Genomic DNA, 6,000 nt, shown 5'->3' with positions numbered 1-6,000 from the left:
GGTGCTAAACCATTCAGAGCTTTCTAGACCAGCAGCAGAACTTTAAAGTCTATCCTCTGACGGACCGGCAGCCAGTGTAAAGACCTCAGAGCTGGACTGATGTGGTCCACTTTCTTGGTCTTAGTGAGGACTGGAGCAGCAGAGTTCTGGATCAGTTGCAGGTGTTTGACTGATGTTTTAGGTAGAACCTGTAAAAACACTGTTACAATAATCAAGCCGACTAAAGATGGAAGCTGGACTACTTTTTCCAGGTCCTGCTGAGTCATCACATCTTTTACCCTTCATATGTTCTTAAGCTGATAGTAGTCTGACTTTGTGATTCCCTTAATGTGTTTTTCAAAGTTAAGGTCTGAGTCCATCAGTACACCCAGATTTCTGGCGTGGTTGGTGGTTTTTAGGTGTATAGACTGAAGCTCTGTGGTGACCTTTAATCGTTTCTCTTTGGCTCCAAAGACAATCACCTCAGTTTAGTTTTTGTTTAACTGGAGAAAGTTCAGACACATCCAGTCATTAATCTCCTCAATGCATTTACCAAGAGCCTGTACGGGGCCTCTGCCTCCTGGTGACATTGTAATATAAACCTGTGTGTCATCTGCGTAGCTATGGTAACTAATGTTGTTCTTTATGACCTGTGCCAGTGGGAGCATGTAGATGTTAAACAGAAGAGGCCCCAGGATGGAACTTTGGGGAACTCCACATGTAATTCTTGTCTGCTCAGATTTAAAGTTACCTATTGACACAAGGTACTTCCTGTTCTCTGAATAAGATTTAAACCAGTGTAGCACCAGAGAGGCCACCCAGTTCTCCAGTTGTTTAAGTAATATATTGTGGTCGACTGTATCAAATGCAGCACTGAGGTCCAGTAAGATTTTTCCATCGTCTGTGTTCAAACATATGTCATTAATGACTTTGGTCAGAGCATCTCAGTGCTGTGGTGCTGTCTAAAACCTGACTGGAAGACATCGTAGCCGTTGTTTTGTTAAAAAGTCGTTTAGCTGATGAAAAACAACTTTTACTTACTGAGAAACAGAAGATCTGAGATTAGCCTGTAGTTGCTCATTTGTGTCGCCTGTGAAGCCTGAAATTGAAGACCAGTTCACAACCTGGACCGGATCCAGAGTCTTTCAGACCTTTTTGAAGAAACCTGTGGGCAGGATGTCCAAGCAGCAAGAGGAGAAGTTCTGCTGACATAAGATGTTGCCCAGATCTTTGCTGTTAATAGATTAAACTGTGTCATGGTGCTTAAACTGGTTTTCATGGACCAGTATGTCTCCTGAACCTGCTGCTGATGAACCAACTGCTGGGCTGATATTCTGGATTTTCTCAGTGAAAAATTTGGCGAACTCATTGCAGCCTTGGTGGAATAAAGTTCAGGTGCTACTGACACAGGAGGGTTTGTTAACCTGTCAACAACAGCGAATAAGACCCGAGCTTTATGATAGTTTCTGCTAATAATGTCAGAGAAACAGACTTCCTGCATTCCTCAGGTGTAAATTATAAGAGTGAAGTTTCTCTTTAGACATGTCATAATCAACCTGTAGATTTGTTTTTCTCCATCTGTGCTCGGCTTTCCAACACTTTTCCATGCTTCACCAGCGTGGAATTTCTCCATGGAGACTTTTTCCTCCCAGAGACAACCTTCACCTTAATAGGGGCAATGACATCCATAATACTTAACATTTTAGCAAATTTGAGCAAATTAGCAACAAGCTCATTGGCTCATTGGACAGGGCAGGTGTTGAAGAGAAGACCTGGTTAAACATCCCAGTCGTGTTTTTAGTTATACAGCGGTTTGTGATCATCTCCATTGAGACATTTGTGTGAACAGGAATCGTACTCTCAAAGAAAACACAGTAATGATCAGACAGGCCCACATCACACACAGTAACCTTGGAAACATCCAAACCCTTTGAAATTCTAGAGTGTGTCCTTTAATGTGTGTGGGCTCTGTTATATGCTGAGTCAGCCCAAAGTTCTCCAGACTGTTACCCAGATCTTTAGTCGCTTTGTCCTAAGGGTTGTCTACATGGATGTTAAAATCACCAATAATAATTACACAGTCAAAATCCAAACAGATTGTAGCAGCAGGTCACTAAACTCTTCATAAAATTCTGCACAGTGCCCTGGTGGTCTATAGAAATTTAGCTATATTATTTTATAATAAGCTTTCAACTGAAGAGCCACGTATTCAAAAGAAGTAAAACTTCCAAGTGAAAACTGCTTCCACTGTAATGATTCATTAAATAAAACTGCTCCTCCTCCTCTCCTGTTCAGTCTGACCTCACTGATAAAACTAAGGTTGGGAGGGGTTGACTCTATCAGAGCAACTGCGTTGTTATTTTGTTTTAACCAAGTTTCTGTTAAAAACATAAAATCAAGGTTGTGTTCAGTGATAAAATATTAATTAAAAATGTTTTCCCTGCTAATGACCTAACATTTAATAAAGCTAACTTAATGGGTTTGGAATAGTTTATTCTATGTTTGGGGGCACGCTGTGGCTCACTGGGTATGTTAACTCTACTTAAACCTTTTAGAAAGCAGCTCTCTGTGTTCTGACCGAGCTACTTTTCTCCTTCTGTTACCAAACAGTCCAGATATTTTTGAACCTTCTAATAAACAGGGATCCAGCTGGTCCTGGGAAAAATCACGATTGCCGTTATCTACACAGCCTGGACCCTCCACACATCATACATCCGAAACATGAAGCTGGCATGGTGGTACAGGAGAGAACAGAGTGTTCAGAAAATAAAACAGGTTGGAGGCGAACAGCTTCACTCCTGACCTGTTCAGGCAAAATCCATCTATCTTAAAAAAAGTGCCTGCGGTCCCAGAAGAAGTTGAAGTTGTCTATGAAATGAACTGGATGTGGTGCATACAGCCGACAGCCATGCATTCAGACTAAACAGCCTCCTGAATTTCTCCACTCCTCCTTTGATGGGAGGGAGAGACCACTGATGAATATCCGGGCATCCAGACAGCTGATGGTGTCCAGCAGTTCAGTAAAATCCAGCTTCTGCTCCTCAGATCGTTGTTTCAACACCATTCGACCCCACAATCTTAATCTGTAATTTCTTTGATTAACATACTTTTCCTTTTCTGTAACTTTGGGAATGTTCAAAGACTGAAAGTTTTTCTACCTGGTCATCACTGTTTGGCTCAGGTTGAGAGTAGAGATCTTTATAGTATATTTCAATACTCTGCTGTATTCCAGTATCATTATGTATAATGCTGGTTTTATTTTTGTAGACTTCACTATCAGCCTGTTGCTTCCTCAATTTAAAAGCTAACTGCTTTTTTGACTTCCCACCCGCCTCGTAGTAACTTTAAGGAAAAGAAACTTCTTTTCTGTATTGTCAGAATGTAATGCGTCAGTTTTATTTTGTAATCTTTTTATTTCAATTCTCTTGTCATTGCTTATCAGATAAATATTCAAATAGTATTAGTCGTGATATGCCACCCCGCGACGGTGGCCGGATCTATACAAGGATGCGTAAACATGCTTAGAAAACCCCTGTCCTAGTTTTTTGTGTTTACGATCTAATAAATGTGCTTCTTGTAGAAGGACTATATGCACCTTTTCCTTTTTCAGTTTAGACATTATCTTAGACCATTTTTGTGGGTTAATTATTCCATTTACATTGAAGGAGAGGATGTTAACAACTTGGTTAGAGTCTACTGTTTTTTAAATGGAGTATTGTTGTAAAAAAAAAAAAAAGAAAGAAAATACATACAGAGCAGAGCTGCCTTGAACCACGGCTAACAAAATAACAACAAAACAGAAAAAAAGAAAACAGATTTCCATTAGTGGCGTAATAAAGAGAATTGACCCTGTAAGACATGATGTTATAAGCCCTCCTTTACACTGGGTGTGTGTGCACCACATTACAGCTGCACCATGGTTTTGTTCCGACCTCCGTTGCACGGCAATTTTTACAGGGACATACCCAGTTAAGTCTTTAAGGGGGTTAGCTTCTCACCTCAGAGTGGGCTACCTAGGTAAAATACCCTATTCACACAAATCTCCCATACTGCGAGAGAATACCTGTTCACGGCGTGTCGTTAACACAAGGCAAGTTCCAAAATTCACGCATTTCTCCTTTCTTGTAGTAATAATGTCCTTTTTTGGTGGAAGCAGCAACCATGGTTAACTGTTATGTTACCTGTTAATGGATATAATACTTTAACAGTGTACTTGCTCGAGTGATGCGTTTATAATGACGCCCTGCAGTCTTTCCTTGATTGATGGTGGTCCTGCTTGCACCATGTCCCCTGATGTTGGTAGGGGACACTGTCTGCTTTTATTTACTTTCGTGGTCCACGTTAGATTCCTAATATGTGTCATCAACGTCTCTGGTGGTTTGAAAACAGTGACTAAAAATCCTTGATCAGACAAGTCTTTTGTTGCATCTACAGCTGTATTGTAAAGTGTTGTTCCATCTGGGTAGAAGACTCAAGTTTCGCTGGAAATGGGGTCTGGAACCATATCCCTCGCTGTTTTAGGATCTTCTTCGCCTCTGCGTATGCCTGTCTTTCATCTGCCAAGCCTTTTTGAGTACTTCTTCCTTGGTCTTCTAATTTAGGAAGTGTACGATGATGGACTGAGGTGGGGCTCCCTCCGGAGGGACAGTTGGGAGGGCACGGTGCTTTCTCTCGATGTGCAGGTTCAATGTTGGGAGGAGCAGGAGCTTTTCTCGTAGGAAATTTTCAAAGAAGTCAACCACGGTCAGGGCACTCTTTTTCTCATTTTCAATTACGTTATATATCCTGATGTTATTTCTACAAGAGCGCCCTTCTTGATTGCTGATTTGAGCCTGGAGTTTCCACTGTAGTTGTAGTAGCTCCGTAACCACATCTTCTATTATTTGAATCCGCTTCTCTCTTTCCAAAATTCGGTCTTCTGCTTCTTCAAGTCTTGTGTTGGTTTTGCAGATTTCAGTCTTAACTTCTTCAAATTGCCGTGTTTTCTGAAATTTTTTATTTTCATTAGTATCACCTTCAGATCACTATTGTCTGCCCCAGCCATTTTGCTCTTATTGTTAGCACTAGCATCCAATCCAGTTGCTTTTTTAGTTTTTGACTTGCCATGCCTCTCCTTCACCATTGCCCCATGTAAGTCAGTTCAAGATTTTCAAGTTTTTATATGACTTTTTCTTACAAAAATGCCAGAAGTAGTAGTTCTACACAGTTACCTCCATTGCGTGCTACCCCGGAAGTCAGGTTTTCCAGTACTTTCTGTGTCTGGATCAGACTTCAGGTTTTCCAGGACTCTCCAGGTCTGGAAAGATTCCCAGGAGAGAGAGAGAGAGAGAGAGAGAGAGACAGAAAGAAAGAAAGAAAGAAAGAAAGAAAGAAAGAAAGAAAGACCAGCTGTGAAACTGTGAGATCCTGACTTTGTTTCTGACAGTATATTGCTTAAGATGTTTTGTACAATCTGTTTGTGAAATCAAACATCTCATCATCATACTGAACTCATCATGCTGGTGTTAAGCCTGGTAAACACAAAGATTTTTTCATCTGGTCGAGACCTCACACGTGAAGATCAAAAATCAGGCATTAAACAGTTTTGATCATGTGTGTGGTGGCGCCGATAATCTAATCACAGAACAACACACACATAATGATGCTGTCCCGCAACTCATCTACAATCTAGTCCTCCGAGCCGGACAAACGTCGAAATGTAGAAGAAGAACCATAGCAACAACCGGCAAAAAACGAAGAAGAATGTGACATATGAATCAGTTACTAAGGAAGTAAGCATACGCTGTCATGTTATGGTAATTAAGCTACCTGGATTTAGTTTGGCCATAGAGTGCAGGTGGAGCTGATTCTGTAGGGAATAATTGGACGGTGCCGGGTATTTATTTCCCTCAGACATGTGCTTCTTTCCTTTAATCTCATCTAAGTTAAGCGTGTGTGTGTGTCATGTAAATGCAGCAGATAGACTGAAGGCAAATGCTGGTGGGATATTAAACTTAAATCAACTTTTTTTCTTTTGTAATG

Source organism: Melanotaenia boesemani, chromosome 1 (assembly GCF_017639745.1).
Source record: "Melanotaenia boesemani isolate fMelBoe1 chromosome 1, fMelBoe1.pri, whole genome shotgun sequence".
Lineage (NCBI taxonomy): Eukaryota > Metazoa > Chordata > Actinopteri > Atheriniformes > Melanotaeniidae > Melanotaenia > Melanotaenia boesemani.
This window is presented reverse-complemented; position numbering follows the sequence as displayed.